This window comes from Panthera tigris, chromosome E3 (genome assembly GCF_018350195.1).
Source record: "Panthera tigris isolate Pti1 chromosome E3, P.tigris_Pti1_mat1.1, whole genome shotgun sequence".
NCBI classification, from domain to species: domain Eukaryota; kingdom Metazoa; phylum Chordata; class Mammalia; order Carnivora; family Felidae; genus Panthera; species Panthera tigris.
Genome location: NC_056675.1, coordinates 25,247,685 through 25,269,546, shown reverse-complemented (window position 1 = coordinate 25,269,546; position 21,862 = coordinate 25,247,685). Strand labels below are relative to the sequence as shown.

Sequence of the window (21,862 nt, the reverse complement as noted above, 5' to 3'; positions counted from 1 at the left end):
GAAGGGGCAGAGAGAGGGAGACACACACACAGAGAGAAGCAGGCTCAAGGCTCCCATCTGTCAGCACAGAGCCCCACACAAGGCTCAAACTCAGGAACTGTGAGATCATGACCTGAGCCGAAGTCGGATTCTCAACTGACTGAGCCACCCAGGCACTCCATGGGATTCTTACTTTCAATTTAAGAGCTTCAACGGAGTGAATGTTACTTCTTCTCTCAGCTTCTTGAAGACGTATCTTTGATTCATTGAACTACATATAAAACATATGAAAAAGGAATCAGAATTCAAAAATAGCATCATGGTAGATAAACCTATCTCTAATGTGTGATTCCTTTCACTAATAAAGAGGTAGTTCTTTACATTTGTGAAGCTTGTCTTGAATTGGGAGTGTTTCTACAACACATGAACTAGGTCAGTAGGATGAACTACCAGAGGTGAAATAACTGAAATAAAATCACACAAAGAATATTTGAAAGGGCAATGCTACCTTCTGTTCCCAAATGGATATCGCTTCAGCCAGCTCTCTGTTTTCTTTCTTCACTGTGTTGATCTTTTCAGTTATTTGCTGTAAATTAACTAAAAAGAGATAAAACAATTTCTAAGGTTGTTACCAAACTGGTGACATCGAATAATCCCACTGTATTAGCAGCAGAGACACATTATCTAACACGTGGGTGTAACTAACTTTTTTGCTTTCTTATTGTGCCTGAAGAAAGCAAGTTTTAGTAGCATTTTAAACCCAAGGAACCGGGGCTCCTGGGTGGCGCAGTCGGTTAAGCCTCCGACTTCAGCTCAGGTCATGATCTCGTGGTCCGTGAGTTCGAGCCCCGCGTCGGGTTCTGGGCTGATGGCTCAGAGCCTGGAGCCTGCTTCCGATTCTGTGTCTCTCCCTCTCTCTGCCCCTCCCCCGTTCATGCTCTGTCTCTCTCTGTCTCAAAAAGAAATAAACGTTAAAAAAAATTTAAAAAAAAAATAAACCCAAGGAACCTTATTTCACTGAGATCACTCTACGTGTAAGCTCTAGAACACTGACTCCTCTAACAAGCACAAAGTGCAAACTTCTCTTCTATTGGCCCAGTGTGAGAGCTCTCATGCCCTGAGTTCGCTCTTCTCACCGCGACCACTGCTGCATTCACAGTGATGAGCACCAGCCCTTGAGGGCTTACTAAGTGTCAGGCAGCCACCCTGGCTCTCAACACACAGTGCAACAGAATCACCACAGTCTATAGGGCCCATGCAGAATACAGTACCCCCATTTGCATCACGTTCACTTCTTATTCTCCCCTGGCATGAATGGCTCCCTCCACCTCAGACTCAAAACCATGGTTTAAACCTCTCTTGTGACACACACCCTGCCTGGCAATATCTGGCTTCTTCTCTAAGCTTAGGCCACTTGATAGACTCAGAGAGGGTTTTCTCATCTTCGCATGTCACCAAGAGCCATGTCATGGCAAAGTACTCACTCCAAACCTCAGACTCATATCATCACTTGTTTCCTAACCATTTCTATGCAAAATTACACTCATCCTGTTCTCCTTCCTCCTATGATGTTTTCCTCCCCTGGTCTCTTAAGAGATGCCAAATCCCTCCACATTGTCACTTAGCCTCCAAACAGGGAAGAGAAAGATTTTCAAGAGTTAACAAGTCAATTAGACATCAGAAGTCATCATATTTATCCCTAGTTAAAAAATTAAAACCCACATCAAACAGCAGTACTGAAAAAAACTTACAAAGAATACTAAAACCTTAAATCTTACCTTGTTATACTGGAGGCTCTATCTGAGAGAGGAAGAAACAAAATAAGTTTGAGGTCAAACATATTATTAGTAAAAACGTATTCTTTCTGATAAAATATTAAACGTAAACCAATGAAATTACAATGATCATTTTGTTCAGCATAATGAATTCATATTATTAAATATAAGCAAAAATTAGAATTTCATATTTAGTTAATGATTCCTTATAAACCATTTCTGATAAAAGCATAAAGATTCATGGCTTATTTTCACTAAAAGATAGATTTACATTCTATTCCATGAACATCAACGTATTCAATTTTGTCAGTGCATAATGCAGACAGTTTTAAAATTATATAAATAAAATATTTGTCTGATTTTTTTCTCTTGTAGTCAAACCCAATATCCACACTGAAATCCAGAACCTAGGATCATTTGAAAGTCCAAAAGAAAGAGAGAGAGAGAGAGAGAGACAGGGAGAGAGAAATAAAGAAAGAGACCCACAGAGGGGGGGTGGGGAGAGATGGAGGGGAGGGAAGGGAAGGGAAGGGAAGGGAAGGAGGAAGGAAGGGAAGAGGAAAGAAAAGGAAAACCTTTGTAGTAAGATATGCCTCTTTCATTCTCTAGAAAGCTTTCTGAAATCGTACAGAGTTGGCTGTTCTCTGAATCAATAAACAATTACAACATGTCAGGTGCTATGATTTTCCTAGATCACTAAAAACAGAGGGTCTTCCAAAAACAAAAGCCATCAAATGAGAAAGAGAGTGGAACATGACTAGAGAAGAAGCACAGGCAACAAAAGAAAAGATGGCTAACATTTCAAAAAAAAAAAAAAAAAAAGGAAAAAGTGCTCCCCGTAAGAAGGTATAAGAAAAACAAAAGGAACTTCACTCGTGTAGAGGCAGTGGTCTGAGGCAAGGGTTAAAAGCTTCCATACCTCCTTCTGGAAACGTGAACAAAAGAGAGATCACAGGTATTAGGGAGTAATGGTTGTCTGGGCAAAATTAGAAGTAATAATTTAAAGCCTGACTGCACAAGTATTTCTGTTTTCTAGGAGCCCTAAAAGAATGTCAACCATGGAAAACCATCCTGTGATGGTCTTGTGTCCACTGAAAAGTAACAACCACAAGATAGTGACTGTGGGACTAAACGATGCTTCCCCACTCCCATCCCCTCACTCTTTGGAAAAGTGCCTTTATAAACCTGGCACACTACCCCTTTAGGGAGCGATATGCCTCTTTCTTGTTGGCACCATTGTATACGAGCTATCTCTAATAAACTCTACCTGCTTTGTTTCCCTTGAGTTCAGTGTTCATTCCTAGGACACTGAGACTCAAGAACCTGGTCTTGGGGATCCAATAACACCCAGACCCGAGTCATCCCCTGGTGAATTATAGCTCAGTAAAATCTAGGCCAGACTCTACTTTCACAAAAGGTAAAGACACATTTTCCTGACTTCTAGAATGCCTATCCCTACTCAAAAGTTTTAAATGGGGCTGAAGCTAGCCCCAACATCTTGCCAGGATATTGGAATATCAATGTGTTATCAAAAAGCAAGTCATAATAATGTTGTTATAGGAAAGTGTATCTATGGAGGGCAAATAGAAAACCACGGATAGTCTTTAACATCACATGTTTCCTTTCCTAAGCAGGGGAAATGGAAACAGAGATGGACTTACAAATACATAATATTTATATTTTCTTTATGAGGGGAAAGATTTCTAAATTGGCAGGAAAGAGGAAAAATAGCCATTTAGACATAAACTCATGGTATTCTGTTCTTCCTTAGAAGGCCTGCCCTCAAGAGAAACTATTTCTCCAAAACCTAATGGGGGTTTTCCTAAACACAAGCAATGCAGATGAAGGGAAATACTCAACTACAGTGCTCTTTCTCCTTCCTGTCTCACAGGGGAGTAAACTCAGCCTAAAACCTAGCCAGGTAAAGACAAAACTTCACACTCAAGGCCTATTCACCTCAGTTTCTTTAAACAAGGATGTGACTCCCAGCTCTCAAAAACACTTACAAGGTACCCTAAAAGGAAAAGCCACATATTTTGAACACACAATGCAAGCATTAGACTCATATTTCCTATGGCAGAGATGTTGGGATAATCAGGCTGGGAATTTACAACTGCTCTGATTAATAGGAGAATAACTCTAATGGGAAAAGTGGTCAGTATGCAAGAAGAGGTGGTGAGTGTGAGCACAAAGATGATAACTCTAGGATCCAAGAGATTTTGGTTCTAGAAATCAAAAACACCATAACAGAAATAAGAAATGCCTTTGTGGATATATTAACACACACAACATAGCTGAGGAAAGACTCGACAAGCAGAAGGAAATATCGAGTAGAAACATCTGAAACAGAAACACAAAGAAAATAATTAAAAATACAACACAGAACATCCAAGACCAGTGGGACAATTACAAAAGGTGTAACATACACAAAATGGGAATACCTGGAGAAGAAGTGAAAAGAAGACACATTTGAAGTGAAAATGACCATGAGAATTTTCCAAAATTAATGATAGTCGCAAACCACAGATCCAGGAAACTAAAAGAATTCCAAGCAGGATAAATACCCCCCCCCCAAAAAAAAAAACCCCACCACAACAACTACAACAAAAAACTACCCCTAGACATATACTATTCAATCAACAGAAAACTGAAAACAAACAATTTGGAAGAAGGTAAGGGGAAGTGTTGAGGGCCGGAGTTACAGGGAGAAGGGAGAAATAACACTGTACCCAAGAGGAACCAGGAAAAAAAAAATACTCAGAATTCAGAAACCAGGCCATCAAGAAGAATGAAATGTTTATAGTGTTAAAAGAAAAGAACCCATCACCGAGAATTCTGTGGCTACTGAAATTATCTTTCAAAACATTCTACAAAGTAAGGAAAATTATCGGACATACTGAGGTCAATAATAAAGGCTTAATTCCCCAGGGAAACATGATCCTTAATGTGCATGCATTAACAACAGAGTGTCAAAATACATGAGGCAAAAACTGATACAACTGCTAGGAGAAACAGACATACACATTATTATGGCTGAAAGAATTCAATACCCTCTATCAGTCATTGACAGGTTGAGCATACAGACATTCAAATTTAAGAACACAGTTGGACTGAACTGCATCATCAGTCACCTGGATGGCATTACCATCTATAGAACACTTCAACAGTAGACAACTACACATTCTTCTCAAACTCACATAGAACATTCACTGACATGGACCATATTCAGGGTCAGAAAATACATCTTAACTTAAAGTCAACAAAATCATAGACAATATGTTCTCAGAACACAAATGCAAGCTAGACATCAATAACAGAAAGACTGGTGGAAAACTACAAAAAAATATTAGAGATATTCTAATAGAAGATATAGAATAGAGATAGAATAGAGATATTGTAAAAGAAGTGGGTTAAAGAAGACAATTCACAGAATTTTAAAAATATTTCCATCTACATGATAATGAACATTGGAATTATTACAATATGTGGCTGCAATGAACACAGTGCTTAAAGGAAAATTTGAAATACTGAATGCATACAAAAGGTCTAGTTAAAAATTTGTGCTTACCAAAAAAAAAAAAAAAAAAAAACTTCTGCTTACTGATGATTACAAGCCTATCTATAAGGTACTTTAGTATACTCACAGCAAGGACAACTGTCCAGAGGTAAACCAGACATGCACAAATTGCAAGGGTGGCAGTAATAATGGTAAGCTTCCACAGAATCCCAAATACACGAGAGCCAAAAGGGAAACGGCCAGCCAAAATATGGACAAGCTGAAATAATATTTGAGACAATGAGGAATATCAAAGACATTTATAATATCTGTTACAAAGAATCATCTTTACAAACCTTCAACCAGCCTCCAGGAGGTGATAAGCACATCTCTCAAATGCCTCCTCATGAAGGACAGGGCGGACACAGGGCTTACAAAGGAGCAGGGGCAAACTTGTGGGAGTGATGACTGTGTTTACTTACTATGGCGATGGCTTCATTGCTTCTTATCTATATCACATATCAACAAACTGCAATCTTTACAAAGGTCTTGTTATTATACATAAGTTATACCACACTGCAGCTGTTGGGAAAATCTAATAGGCCATCTTAGAAATTTTATAGTGCTGACAAACACACTGGAACAATTTTTAAATAGTTAGCAGAACTTAAGAATTTATCAGCCAACTTAAAATTGAAAAAAAAAACAAAATTAAAAAAAATAAACACAAACTTTTAGTAGACAAGAAGTAAATGACCTCTGTTGTACATTCGTGAAGTACCTGGATAAAATACTTCGGAACATTTCCAAAAATACACCAAAGTTTATAGAAGGATGGGAGGAAGTAACAATGAAAATGTACTAGAGGTTCAAAGGAGATTGTTATAGAGCCAGATGTTTACAGATATGGATATGACTGAGAGAGATGGGAAGCTGTTATTATAATAATATGGGATTATTCCAGCAAAAATAAATTCTACATTACTGTTTAGTTTCTAAAAACACGGAGGTTTTCTTTTTCTAATGTTTATTTTTGAAAGAGAAAAAGAGTGGGGGAGGAACAGAGAGAGAAGGAGGCAGAGAATCCAAAGCAGTCTCCACGGTGTTAGCACACAGCCTGATGCTGGGCTCAAACTCACAAACTATGAGATCATGACCTGAGCCAGAATCAAGAGTTAGATGCTCAACTGACTGAGCTATCCAGGTGCCTCATGAGATTTTACTTTCAAGGTTTACTTTGAATCTGAATCACAGCTCAGGTTGTCAGATTTCTGAAGTAAATAAAGATTGGCATAATCAGGCGATCTTGTCTATTTTGATGAAATCTATGAGATTTTAAGTTATTTGAACACACATCTCCAAATAGCCAATACAATAAAGTCAAGTTCCTATTTCATAGTGTTGAACCTAAATCAATCAATAGCTACTATGAAAATTACTTTCTAAAAGAATACAAAAGTCCTGAATATGCTCACCAAAACAACAGGACACATATCATTTTACTAAAACTAGGCTTACCAGTATTTAGGAGAAAATACACTCACAATGCAATTCATACTAATTCACATACCAAACTTTAATTTTGTGCCAATAAATCTCTCTAGAAAGCAGCCTCCAAAATGTGTACCATTTGTATCTTCAGCTCTCAGAACTGAGGTCACCAAAATGTGTGCTGGTGGGAAATGTACACTGTCTTTGAGTGGCCACTGTCTAAAAGAAAGCAGGAGCTGTCCGCTCAATGATTGATCATGGGGATCAAATGCACCACAGACAGAGCCCATCTTGACACGAATGGTAAACATGCTAAGTCCTGGGCACTCTTGATACCTCTGGCAGCTATATGGAAGCTGATATCAGTAGTTAATCTTAACTAGATTAGATCCAATGGGGTCAATAACGCCACGGTCTCACAGACGGCCATGACTAGGTGGAGGTGGGAGATGCAAGACAAGTTAGTTTATGGACGAATTCAGAGATGAGGGAGGGAGAGAGAGCTGAACTGATCTGTGAGATACATTCTAGGTAGAGGGGGGAATTTCCAATAAACAGAACCAAGAAATTTCCTCCTTCATAGACTCAAAAGAAATAGAATAGATTCTGTTTTGACTGGAGGTATTCATGTAGGAGGATTCTGCCTCAATTTAGGTTGTTCCTGACTTGGGACTTTGTAGATCCCTCTCTAAGAATCTGGTGCGTGCTAATCTAAAGAAATCTACTTCTCTCTATGGGTGTTCCCTGTCTCTCTGTCTCAGGCTCCTGGGAGTACAGGTTTTTCTTTTTAATGATAGAATGAAACATTCACACTGGGAACCAGGTATTTCTTTATAGTTGGACAATCGTAAGGACATTCGAGACCTTTTTTGGTTTGAGTACCTCGACACTCTGCACATATTTGGCTAAAGAAAGGACAAGAATTCATTCACTTCCTGATCACTTCACTCATAGTGATTGTCCTATTATAAATGTCCAAGCAGGGTGAGGCCACTTCATTGATGTTGAGCTCTAATCAACCTGTTTGAACACACAATTCTTGGCAGCAGCCTCCAAGACCAGAGGGAGAGGGCTGATTCACAAGATCCTAAAAGCGAACAAACCAGAAAGCACAGAGCACAAAGGACATTTCACTTTTTAACTCTCTAGTACCAACACCAATGCTTCAGATACCACTGTTCCCAGGGCTACCAAACTTCACAAATATGAACAATGCGCTGATAGGAAAACAAACTACATATAAGATGGACTGTAAACTTACAAAGCTTGGAGCAGGATCTTGACAGGACTTCCAGGAGCCAGTCTAACACTATGAAATACTGTTAATACTATTAAATAGTGCCTATTAAATGTTTCTGACATTTTTAGAAACAGTTCTAATGAGGTATAATTCAAACATCATACAGGCCCCTTATTTAAGACAAAGATCTCAGTGGCTTTTAGGATCTTCACAGGTCCTTCTTTCTTGACACTATGAAGCTCAGGTTTCCATCCTGTCAATGCTACTCTTTTTGTACCAAGAGGCCCAGACAGGATCCACAACTTGATGTGGACAGTTGTGGCCAGAACAAGCTGGTCAAGAAACCTTGGCTCTGAGGTCCTCGGTTTTCACAAAGAACCGAGTTCTCATCAAGGATTCTATGAAAAAGCTGTTTTTTAACCACAGTCGGGAAAAATAAATAAATAAATAAATAAATAAATAAAAAAGGAAGAAACCACTGATATAGGATGTGTACTCACATTCGTGTTTGGGAAACCGGGATACCCAAGTAAGAAGATACAGAAAAACAGCGTCTGAACCATTATGTCCTAGTCCTCTCAGGGGGAGCTGGGGCGCCAGACAGGAGGTGCAGATGGAGGTGGAGAGGAGGTGGGGGTGGGAGGGGAAGGGAGGGGGTGGGAAAGGGGGCGGAGTGGTAACTGAGGTTGGGGTGGGATTTAAATAGGGGTGGGATTGGGGAGGGGGGTGTGTCAGGAGTAGAAAGGAGTCAGGGACAGTACCAGGAATGATCAAGTACACGAGGGGAGGGAGGAGGGTTAGAAAGGTTAGTAGGTCAACAGATCAGTAAATCACTAGGTGAGAAAGACACAAGTAACCGGTTAAGTAAACTGTCAGGAAAAGATGGAGCAGAGAAAGATCCCTCTCCGTCCAGGTCTTCACCTGTTTGAGCGTTGCCATAGCAATCCGGATGCTGTATACCCTCTCTCCACCAATCAGAGGCCTGAGCCCCTGATAGATCACAATGGACATCCCGTGTGACCGCATTTTTCAAAAGCCCCTGCCCATTATGTACGTTTTCGGGGACATGTGTGTCCATATGGGAGTGTCTATGTATATCTGGGTTTTGTATGTGTGTATACTAGTTATGCATGTGAATTTGCTGCCCCTTTGGGTCTTCCTGATTGTATCTGTGTGTGTGCGTGTGTGCGTGTGTGCGTGTGTGTGTGTGTTTTCCTCAGGGTGTCATTGGCCATGTCTGCAGTGTGGGTCTGTGTGTGGGTCTGTCCGTAAGCCTCATACCTGAGTTCCCAGGTGAGGCTGGTGTGATTCTGTGCTTGTGGTGTGTGTTTATTTCCCTGTGAGTGTGGGTGTCTATGAACCTCAGAAATGAGCTGCCACAGAGGGGACTCCCCAGAGGTGACCCCCAGAGATGGGTGGATATGAGACAATCTATCTCTTCAATAGATACAGTTGGGAAAACTGTATATCCATGTGCAAAAGAATGAAAGTGAACCCTTCCCTTACACGATACACAACAATCTACTTAAAATGGCTTAAAGACTTAAATGTAAAACTGAAACCATCACACTTCTAGAAAAAACGAAAGAGGAAATTTGGCACCAAAAGCATAAGCAACAAAAGGAAAAATGAACAATTGGGACCACATGGAACTAAAAAGCACAGGAAAGGAAAGGGAAGGAAAGCATCAACAAAATAAAAAAGCAACCTACAGAATGGAAGAATATATTTGCAGACCATGTCCAAGAAAGGGTTAATATCCAAACTATATAAGGAGTTCATGTGAATAGTTTAATCTTAAAAATAAAACTGCCAGTTATGTTACCAGAAAAAAAAAAAATTGGCTTATTCAGCAATCGCAGAGAACTGCCACTCGGGACAAATAAGCTATCGCAAGTCTGGAGAACAAAGGAGAGGAACACTTTTATAGACAAAGGGAGAAGTCAGGAGGGCTATGGTATATTAAAAGTCATTGGAGTAAACTAGGAGATCCAAGTAGAGTGGCTTTTCATTGCTTAAGTTGTGACAGTCTCTCATTGGCTGGGCTGTCATCAGGGAAGAAGAAAGACCTTTCTTCCTCTTGCTGGGGTAGGAAAGCAGTAGCTGAAGTAGTATCAGTTTACAAGGTGTGTCTCCTTCTGGTGGGTCTGCAATAAATGATACGTAGTAGAGCCTCTGAGCTTCCCCCTTCTGGCCCCCTGACTCCATTTTATTTTATTTTTTCTCTAAGTTTTTATTTTCTTTCCATTCGTTTCAAGTATACAATATAGTAATTCAACACTTCCATTTTAAATAAAGTTTCCTTTTATACTTTTCACAAACTCAATAGCAAAGAAACCATATAACATGGTTAAAAAGTGGGCAAGGACACGAATAGACATTTTTCCAAAGAAGAGTACAAAAGGCTAACAGGTATATGAAAAGACGCTCAACATCACTAATTATCAGGGAAATGCAAACCAAAACCACAATGAGCTATTACTTCACACCTGTTTATTAGGATGGTTATTCTCCAAAAGTCAAGAGATAACAAATGTGGGGCAAGGATGTGGAGGAAAATCGAACCCTTGAGCACTATTGTCGGGAATATAAATTGGTACAGCCATTATGGAAAACAGTTTGGAGGTTTTAAAAAATTTAAAAATAGAAATATCATATGATTCACCAATCCCACTTCTGGACATATGTCACTATCTCAATGAGAAATCTGTACTCCCATGTTCATTGCAATATTATTCAGTCGCCAAGATATGGAAACAACTTAAGAAAAATGGCTTATACGTTTAGTGGAATATTATCCAGCCATACAAAAGGAAGAGATTCTACCATTTGTGACAACATGAGCGAACCTGGAGGATGTTATGCTGAGTGAAATAAGTCAGACACAAAAAGACAGATATTGTATGATCTCTCTCACATGTGAAACTTCATTTAAAAGAAAAAGTTAAACTTGTAGAGACAGAGTTGAAGGGTCTCAGAGGCTGGGGGATAGGCAAAAGGGGAAGATATTGATCAAAATGTACAAACTCTCCATTATAAGATGCACAAGTTCTAGAGACCTAGTGTATAGCACCGAGACTGTAGTTAATAATACCATATTGTATACTTGAAATTTACTAAGAGAACAGATCTCAAGTGTTCTAACAATACCAGAGAAAAGAAAAGTAGGTATGGTGGTGATGGATATGTTAACTACTTTGGTTGTGGTTATCATTGCACAATGTATGCATATATCAGCACATCACATTGTACGTCTTCTTAAATACAGAAAATTTTTATTCCTCAAAAATAAATAAATAAAAACCAAAATAAAGAGATAAATAAATAAAATTCCAATGTGTGCAAATAACTTCGTATAATGCCTGAAGCATAGTGACAGCCAGCAGAGATACAAGAGGACTAGGACATAGGTATGTAAATGTTATTTCAATATGCCTGGAACAAAAAGGTGAGGAGAGAATACAGGCTTATTTTAAGAGATGAAGCTGGAGAAATAACAAAGCCTGTTTCTGCAGGACCTTGCAAACCAGTTAAGAACTTTGTGCTTTTTCCTGAAAGTACTGAGAAGCCATTAAAGAATTTTAAGTAGTCACTGACTGATTGCTGAGCTTTCATTTTTAAAAGATCACTCTGATCAGAGGTGGAGAATGAATTGACGTGAAATGGAAGTGGGAGGTAGTAAAAGTAAACAGGCCAATTTTAAGGCTGTGCATGAGATGATGGTGGCCTATGTTAGCTGCATGAGAATGGAAATAGTGGGAAGATTCAGCAATTGTTTCCAGACATAGACCTGAGAGGTCTTGATGATTCGATATTGGGCTTGGGGGAGAGGGAGAGGTCTAATGGATCAGATGCTACAATGGGATTGAGAAGGTCAAGAACAGCTTTCCTTGAGCTATGACAAGGTGACCTTGGTGGGAATGATACAAATGAGAGGTGAAGGCCAGAACTCAGATGACCATATGTTGAGGAGAGGGTGGGAAGTGAAGAGTGGAGTCAAGATTATTGACTTGATATCAACTATACTGTTTGTTGCCACCTAACATCCATTCCCACTTTCTTTCTCATAGTGAGATAATTCCTGACTTTTAGTTGGCTACACGATTTTGTAGAACAAGACTATAAATTACCATGAAATTTTAACTTATGGTCAACAGAATGCAAATGGAAGTGATGTGTGCTATGGGCAATGGCATTAAGAGAAAGTGTATGCTCTCCCCTCCCCATTTTCCTTCCCTGCTGGCTGCCAACAGAGCTGATGTGCTTAGTCATTTTTGACCTTGTAGGTAAGGAAAGACAGAGCAACAATACTGAATCCTGGGTACTTGACACCATGGGGTAATCATTCCAGTGTTGAACTTATACCTAGACTGTTACATGAAAGAGAAATACATATTTTGTTGAAGCCACAGTTATTTACAGCCCCTGTTAGAGCAGCCCAAACTATATCCAAACTTACAGAATTTGGTACTAGAAGTGAGTGGCTGAGAGTTTAGAACCCAAAATGAGTGGATATGTTTGGTGGGCAGGCATTAGGTGAAGATGAACAGATATTAAAGCCTGAAAGTTTGGTGACTCTTTTTATGTTGTGACAAAACACTAAGCTATTGTCTACAGTCATTCTCATGGCAGAGCACATGCCATCAAAACCTGAAACTCAAGGAGAAATTAATAGAAACATTTGGAATATTGGTGTGTGTTGGATACATTTTGCCACTTTCACCAGCAACGTGCCACAAATAGATCTCAGGATAGGGTCAGCCAGCCTGCCAGCATCTATGTAAGGGAATACAGCTCTTCTAAGGGAGCTCTTTCTGCCTGTAGACAACAATCCAGTTTGGTGGAGAGCAGAGTGACTGGTGCCTCCAAGAACTGAAAGAGGCAAAAACTTCTGCACCCCAAACTGAAGCAATTATAAGTGGCTTTCAAGAGATAGCCTGAGCAGGACAGGACGCCCAAGCCTTTCTCAGTCATGTCCCCAATACGACTGACTTACAGCAAATTGGGCAAGTCATCTTTTCAGAAGACCCTGTCCACTTCAAATGTTGAGCACTCTTGGGAGATTCTTTCTGAGAATCAGGACTGGCATTAGTTGAAACTCATTGGTACTGTCATGCCAGTCATTTAAACATTAAAATATTTCCTTATCAGTTGAGCCATACTCACTGACCCCAATATCCCAGACATCCTGGCCTTTCTTCAAGATCTACCCACTCAAGGGTGGTGTCCAACAAATAGGAGCCTCCTGTAGCCAATGTTCATGCTGATTAATATCAAATATTTTGGATATCATCATGCCTAGAATGGACTCAGGGGACCTTACCCCACACTCAGAGAGGTCAACACCAATGGAGAAGAAGACAAATGGAGCTTTGAAAGGATGACTCATCTCTCCCAGAAGGTGGCCAGCATCCTCTCTGACACATGGGCCCTCAGCCATGGGGACCAACTGATGGTATTATTGCCCTCAGCACCAGAAACTTACTGTAGCTGGCTGGCCTGTATGCAATTGGGTAAGACATGGGAGAGAGACTCCTGGGTCAGAGGCTCCTATGGGATTCCACTCTCAATCATTCACTGAATGGAGAGATGGTAAAAGGATGTCCATCCTATGTCCAAATTCTTCCTATAGTTTGGGGGTCTGTAAAGAGGCCTAAGTTTGACTCTCAGCTCCACCAGCTACCACCTTTGTAATATAATCCCTCTCTGAGCTTCAGTTTCCTTGTTTGTGCAATGGGCACAGTAATAGTTTCAGACTTACAGTGTTTTTGTGAAAATGAAAAGCAAATAATCCAGAGAAAGTGTTTAGCTACCTTGTAGGCCATTTATCACCTCCAGGAAGTCTAAGCCTCTGTGCAGGAAAACCTTGCCCAATCTAGGTAGGTCTCAGCTTCCCCATCCATAAAAAGATGGTCCATAAAGGACCATCTCTAAGGACCCTCTATACCCAGTATTGGAGAGTCCTTGAGGGTCACACTAAATGAGCTCGGGATCAGATTTTGGATGCTGTTAGGATAGAGCTACTCCTTGTGGGCATCCCATCCATGCCTTTGAGGCTCACTTCCACAACATAAATACCCCCAGCAGGAAATGCTTCAGTCATGAGCCACTTCCTGGTAGTGAGAACAAAAGGATATTGGAAAGGAGCCAACCCCTAATATCAGTCCCTTTTGTCTGCTACGGTACATGACAGCTGTCTTCCCACGAATACAGGCATACATTTTTTTTCTTTTCTTTTCTTTTCTTTTCTTTTCTTTTCTTTTCTTTTCTTTTCTTTTTTATTTCTTTTGAGGGGGGGAATTGGGAAGCTCCTATGAAAGTCAAAGAAAGTACTCCTTCCCTGGTGTTTTCCCATAAATTTTTTTTTGCCATTGTAAGTTGTCACAAATGGCTTAGTCTATTGCATTTGCCTACTAACAGGGACTCTAATTAAGGAAAACCCTAAAAAGTATTCAAAGAGCAGATGTCCCTAAGAATGCCAGGTGTGGGGAGGCACAAAGAAGAAAAGACAGGAAGTACACCATACTGTCATGCCTACTCAGACTCTCAAAGTTTTCCCAGGTTCCAATGGACTGAGTTACGCTAAGGGAAAAGTGATCCATGCCTTAGAAAGGAGATGGACCACTATGTTCATTCATTCTTCTCCCAAGGTCAGTGAACATCTTTATGACCATTACTTTCAACTCTTTATTAGGTAGTTTCCTTATCTCCATCTCATTAAAGTCTGAGGTGTTCTCTTGTTCTTTTCTTTGGAACATATTCCTCTGTCCCCTCATTTGCTTGACTCTCTGTGCTTATTTCTATGTATTAGGTAAAACAGCTGCCTCTCCCAGTCTTGAAGGAGTGGCTATGTAGGAGATGAAAGTTGTCATGCATCTTTGCCCTGGCTTTTGCTTATTTCTTGGACCTCTATAATTGCCCACGTAGCCTGATTTGCTCTTGACCGATCCTGGTTGTTGAGGGTGTGCCAAAACCTGTTACTGTTCCAAATGGACGGATCTCAGAGATCATCTAGTTTTAGGCTAATTGTAAGCCAGATCCTCAGGCAGAAGCTTTTAAAGCAAGTGAATATATACAGTCTTACGGGTCCACAATTGTAAACCCTGCTGACTTCCATAACAGGAGATCTGGGGGTGTCCCCTAAACAACAGTAGCAAACATGGCGACTTTATACCTTGTATAAGCTCCTTTCTGGGAGATACCACCGAACTGTGGCAAGACAAAGGGAGGATGCTAATATGGCATCTTTCCGCTTATGTTCTCTGGGAACTCCTCTGTAGCCTCTGGACTAGTGGCAAACCTGAAGCCTGCCCCTCATGCTGAAGTTCCAGGGCAAGAAAATAGGCCTTTTCCACAAAGCCTGGGAGTGTGTCTGTGCAGTGCCTTGGGGTGATAGCCTGTCAAGCACTATCTCTCCAATTGTTTTAGACCCATGGGGCCCAAGAATTCAATCCTCCCTGGCCACCAAAGCTGGGTGCCCAAGGGGCTGGCTGCGGAAGAACAGGCCATGGCTGTGGCCATGGGGACAGGGTGCTCATACGTGGCTGGTATGGCCAGCTGCAGCTGGGGTGTGGTACGTAGGGCACTCCCACGGAGCTAGTAGGCTGGGTGTGTGAGGGTTGCAAACACGGTGTCTAGAAGCACTGGCACCCACAAGGCGGAAGGAGAATGCAAAAAGAGTGCCTGCCAGTGTCTCCATCCCTACAGTAAGTCTCTACAAGTTTCTGCCTCTCTGGCAGAAACTTTAAGATTAACACATGAGTCTCCTTTGCTGGCTGGGCACCTTTCAAATTGCTGCTTTGGGGTTGAGTCCTGGGTGAGTGTGGGCCTATATGTGAACCTGGTAAGAGCAGGTTTTCTTTTCCTTATAGCTATATGGTTCTTCAGGAAGTAAGTCCTATTTTTTTCAAAGTCAGCTCTTTGGAGGCTCATCTTGGTGGTGTAGTTCCCAAGAATTGGGGTGCCTGATGTAGGTCACAAACCCCTGACTCCTCAGGGACAACCTCTATATTATGAGATCCTTCTGACTGTGGGTCACCACACCTGTGGTGGGGTTTCTTGTGAGATTGTGTCTATGCCTCTCCTACCTGTTTCCATACGGCCCTTTTATCCTCTGTTGTAGAGACACTGTTCAGCTATCTTTCAGGTTCTTTTCAGAGGGTATTGCACCATATGTAGCTCTTGAATTCTTATGCGCATGGGAGGAGGTGAGTTCAGGATCCTCCCATGCTGCCATCTTGACCCCAGCTACACAGTCCATACTCTAAACCACATGTGAAATAATACGTTTTTAAAACCACTATTTGGGCAAATAACAACAATATTTTTCTTCTTAACATTTACTCTGCAATGTTACCAAAAGGCCAGAGAAGGAAAATCACTGAGCTAGAAGCTGGTGTTATAAAGATGAAGGAGACAAAGTTCTTACCCTCAGATGGGGCTGAAACATCCCTATGGGAGGTGAGATCAATGAAGGAACAATTTAATGGAAACAGGAAGGTCCTAGATAAATTGCCAAGGAGTTCAGCCAACTCCCTTCAGCTGAAAAGAAACTCCCTTCAGCTAAAGAATCAGGAAAGAATTCTGCAAGAAGCTAGCACAACATTCACATTCCCACTGCAAAGAAGCCATTCTGGGGGAGTATACCTTTGTTGTCATTGTATTGCTTCTCCTCAAAAATATTTTAGGATAATACTTGGGGAAAGGGTCACCAAGAAAAGCATACTCATTACCCTAAACTTTCTTACCCCAAATTAAACTAAACTCTCATTACCCTAAATATACTTTTTTATTCAAAAGCATATTTCCCAGTATGAGATTTCAATATCCCACTTTCAATCATGGATAGTACAACTAAACAGAAGATCAACAAGGAAATAGGAGAGTTGCACAACATTATAAAACGACTATGTTGATTCAAAGTGAACAAAACTTTTAAAAAATTTTAGGGAGACTGAGAATAAACTGAGGGTTGATGGGGGTGGGAGGGTGGGGAGAGTGGGTGATGGGCATTGAGGAAGGCACATGTTGGGATGAGCACTGGGTGTTGTATGGAAACCAATTTGACAATAAATTTCATATCACAAAAAATTTAGGGAGAATGGAGAAGACTTTTATTTGATCCCAAGATAGCTGCCCAGGATACACAATCTTCACAAAGAAGAAACTTCTCTGAGAGAGGAACAGTCAGTGCAGGGTTACATATATTTTTTTCACATAAAGTGTGATAAATCATCATGACATTCCAGAAAGTTACAGACTTTATCTTATGTTTTAGTATCTGCAAGACTGTATGACTTTAATCATATGGAAACCAGGGAAGTGTTTTTCTTTATGTTTGGAATGTTCCTTTTTTGGCTATTTATCTTTATTTTTATTTTTGAAGCTTTCAATTTTTTATTTTTTAAGATGAAATTCACAGCACTTAAAATCCATCATTCTGACCATTGTAAAGTGGACAACTCGGTGTCTTTTAATATAGTCCTGATGTTGCACAACTATCACCACTAATTCTAAAATATTATTATTATCCTGAGAAGAAAGCCCATATCTCAATTCCTCCCTCCTCCATTCCTTGGCAACCAAAAATCTACTTATGTCTCTTGGATTTTCCTGTTCTGAAGATTTCATATAAATGGAATCATACAATATGTGGACTTTTGCTTCTTTCACTTAGCACAATGTTCTTGAAGTTCATCCACACATGTAACAGTACTGCATGCCTTTTTATGGCTAGACAATATCCCACTGTATGCTTATACCACTTTGATGCATCTGGTCATTGGTTGATAAACATTTGGATTGTTTCCACATTGTAGGAGTTATGAATAATGCTACTGTGAACATTTCTATACAAGTTTTCATGGGAATATATGTTTTCAATTCTCTTGGATATGTGTCTAGGAGTGAAATTGCTGTGCCATATGGCAACTCCATTTTTAACTTACTGAGAAATTTCCAGGATGTTTTCCAAAGTAGCTGTTCCATTTTACATCCCCAACAGCAGTGTTTGAAGGTTCTGATTTCTCCACATCTTTGTCAATGTTTCTTTTTTCCTCCAAGATTTTATTTAAATTCAACCTAATTAACATATAGTGTAGTATTGGTTTTAGGAGTAAAAGTTAGTGATTCATCACTTACTTATAATATTCAGTTGTCATCACAAGTGATGTCCATCACCCATTAAGCCCATCCCCCCAACCACCTCCCCTCCAACAACCCTCAGTTTGTTCTGTATAGTTAAGTTCCTCTCAGGATTTGCCTCCCTTGCTGTTTTTACCTTCTTTTATTTTTCCTGCCCTTTCCCTATGTTCACCTGTTTTGTTTCTTAAATATACATATGGTGAAATCATATATTTGTCTTTATTTGACTGACTTATTTCACTTAGCATAATAAGCTCTAGTTCCATCCACATCATTGCAAATGGCAAGATTTCACTCTTTTTGATGTCTGAATATATATATATATATATATATATATATATATATATATATACACACACACCACATCTTCTTTATCCATTCATCATTCAATGGACGTTTGGGATCCTTCCATAATCTGGCTGCTGTAGGCAATGCTGCTATAAACATCAGGGTGCATGTATCCCTCTGAATCAGTATTTTTGTATTCTTTGGATAAATACCTAGCACTGCAATTGCTGAATGATAGAGTAGTTCTATTTTTAACGTTTTAAAACTATTAATTTTGAGAGAGAGAGCATGCATGTTAGTGGGGGAGGGGCAGAGAGAGAGGGAGGGAGAGAGAATCTCAAGTAGGATCTGTGCTGTCAGCATGGAACCCAATGCAGGGCTTGATCTCGTAAACATGAGATCAAGACCTGAGCTGAAATCAAGAGTTGAATGTTTAACTGAATGAGCCACCCAGGTGATCTTATTTCAACTTTTTGAGAAACCTCCATACTGTTTTCGAGAATGGCTGTAGCAGTTTGCACTCCCACCAACAGGGCAAGAGGTTCTCCACATCCTCACCAACACTTGTTGCTTCTTGTGGTATGGGAACCATCAATTTTGAACATTGATTTTTTTTAATTGTGCTTAAGATATTTCAATGTGAGGGGCGCCTGTGTGGCTCAGTCTGTTGAGAGTCCAACTTCGGCTCAGGTCATGATCTCACAGCTCGTGGGTTTGAGCCCCGTGTCGGGCTCTGTGCTGACAGCTCAGATCCTGGCGCCTGCTCTGGATTCTGTGTCTCCCTCTCTCTCTGCCTCTAACCCACTCACATTCTCTCCCTGTCTCTCTCAAAAATAAATAAACATTAAAAAATAGAAATAAGGTATTTCAATGTGAGAAGCAAAAGACAAAGGTGGAAGATGTGACCAAGGCCAACACCAGCACACCAGATCTTTTTCCAAAACCAATAGGTCTGGAAGAGGGTATGTAAGCATTAGTACAAGAGAGACATTGTCACCATCAGTTACTCCCAGAAGTATTCTAGTTCTCCAAGCCTGTGAAGTCAAGGGAAGCTTCTGCTTGACCCAATCATAGAACAACTTGGGGCAGACAGATGTATCCTGCATGTACCAGTCACATAATAGACCCCAAATATGTGTTAAATTGGATGGAAGAAACATTACACAACAGCCAGAAAAAAGAGGAGGGAATTTGTGTCCAATGCAAATCCAGGAATCCATAGCAGCTGCTAATTTCATGCAAGAGGGAACAATACAGAGGAAGTTTCCACAACCCCCTTGCATCACACAGTTTCAAACTCAGGCTATATTTCAAATGGCAAGTAACCCGACACCTACCAATATAAATTATTGACTGTTTGAGGGGAAAAAATAATGGCAACAACGCTCAGTGGGCTCAGTGTCTTGCCCCTACCATTTCTACCAAAGCTGCCATTCGGTTGCTGGCCCAATGGAGAGGTTACAGCCTAGAAGGCTAGTATTCAAAGAGACCTCATGTGCCTGCCAGGATGCTTGAGGAAATGTCATCTTAAAGGAATGACTGAAGCCTTTTTATTTGGCATTTTCAGGAATCACCTTTGTGCCTGGAACCCTTCAACTGACTGTCAAGGACATTTTCTATTTCACACATCTAAAGCCCAGTGAATTATAGTCAATGAGGCTACGGACCTGCATGTGGACCCTGTTGTGTCCAACCTATGCCCCCTTGAAGACCAAGCTCTTGGTATCAGATAAGAGCTATGATGGGTGTTTAAATTTCAAGGAGTTGATTCAGTGAGTGGGCACTAAAAACAAGATGCCTAAACAAGAAAACGTCTATTTTGGAAGATGGGATGATGTGTGAGAAGTGTTAATGTAACTTGGGTGGTGTAAGAGGAGAGAGAAGGAAGCTGGACAGCAATCTCTAGTTCTTATTATTCTCAGTCTGAGTGGAAGGTCACATCTCCTAATCCAACCTAAGTGTTAATTCTGGAAGACAGCCAAAAAATAGTTGATAAAAATATGAAGGACCAGTAAGTATATTAGAAACAAAACCAATACTCATCCTCACCAGTAAATGGGGGAAATACTTAATAGAGCAATGGGATGATGCCACCACGTTCACCCTTAGGTTAACCAAATATTGAGTTTGATCATTATAAATGTGGTCTCCAGTTGGAGACTCTGAGCTTATCTCATCCCTGAAATGCAGCCAGATCAGCACCAAATCATTTTGAACATCTAGGAAACTGATCTAAGAGTTAACACAACCATCTGCATAACTTGAGCCACAGAACTCAGCAGGTACATGGTACGGAGAGGTGAACTGGGGGAAAGAAAAGCTATGGAGGGTGGGGAGCCATTTTTGCAGAGAGGATAGAGAAAAGGAAAGGGGGAGAGTGCAGCTTAATGGCATCATGCAAGAAAAGCACTCCTCCGAAAGTAGCTGGAGAGAAAGATAAAGAGTGAAAACACTCTCAGGACACTGAACAACAAATCTGTTCCCCCAAAACCATTGAGGGGAAGACAGGAGAGGGTTTCAATACCACCAGGATTCTATAAACAGTGGAGCACAGGGCCTGAACATTCAGAGCTCAGTGTCTGGTGGTCCTCTGGTGAGGAAGCAGGGCGAATCCCCATGAGCAAGCAGACCAGTCTGAGGGATCCATGTGCCACTCAGGGCGAAGAGGTTCTCCTGCTTGGAGTGCATTTCATAGAGGCCATACAGCATCCCCACAGGCAAAGGTCCCAGCAGACCCAGGAGAGCAGCCACATTTGCTGGTATTGGGAGGAAAATGCCAGAGTGCGGTGAAATCTGCAGCCAGCTGTGTGTTGTGATTTGCCATAATCTCTGAACTTCCACCACTGTGCGATCGCAAGAACATTTTCTGGGGCAAGCTGGCACCCAGCCATTGCTCAGCAAGACCCTCCGCCAGACAGTCAGCATAGGTCCAAGCCACAGGGGTCTCTGAAGTGTGGGGTTTGAAACACAACCCTATCTCAGATAAAACTCTGGATGGAGGTGCTGCCTGGCAGGTGGAAAGCTTGGACATAGACAGGGTAGAGGTGGGGAGAGAACAGAGAGCTGAGACAATGGAGGGGTGCTTGATCATGGGTTGGTGAGAGCACAGTGTTCCTGTGCTAGACAGTAGGAAGCTGGATGAAGCCATTTCCACCTCTCCTGCACACAGGCATACAAAAACAAGCATGTGCACCACAGTGATCCACCCTAGTAAGCTAAGCAGCACCACCCAGCAGAGAATGGAGCCATTACAGCAAGCCCCACTCAGCCGTGCCCTCCAAACATGTCCGCTAGAAAACCAGTACAAGTTACTCCACCTGCATAGTTTATGGATTATAGAAGGCTTCACAGTTTCAGTTCTAGGGGAAACTGAACGTAACTTCATTCAGTTTTCATTCTGTTCACTGGCTCATTTATTTGTTTGTTTTCTTTGTTTCTGTTTTTCCTTAA

General features: G+C 40.9%; 1 protein-coding gene across 9 annotated transcripts in view; it reads right to left on the bottom strand.

Moving 5' to 3' along the window:
* The window catches only part of LOC102967166 (transport and Golgi organization protein 1 homolog), a 44,777-nt gene that overhangs the window by 11,025 nt on the left and 11,890 nt on the right, over positions 1 to 21,862 (bottom strand). For 5 of the 9 annotated variants that reach the window (XM_042972061.1, XM_042972062.1, XM_042972063.1 and 2 more), the window contains exons 1-5: positions 8,482 to 8,612; positions 5,399 to 5,530; positions 1,758 to 1,779; positions 488 to 576; positions 173 to 250 (exon numbers count right to left, since the gene is read on the bottom strand). The gene's annotated coding sequence lies outside the window, so the exon portion shown is untranslated. Of the gene's footprint in view, positions 1 to 172; positions 251 to 487; positions 577 to 685; positions 764 to 1,757; positions 1,780 to 5,398; positions 5,531 to 8,481; positions 8,613 to 8,902; positions 9,127 to 21,862 lie in introns of those variants that run through there. The other 4 variants (XM_042972056.1, XM_042972055.1, XM_042972058.1 and 1 more) reach the window with 4 other exon arrangements.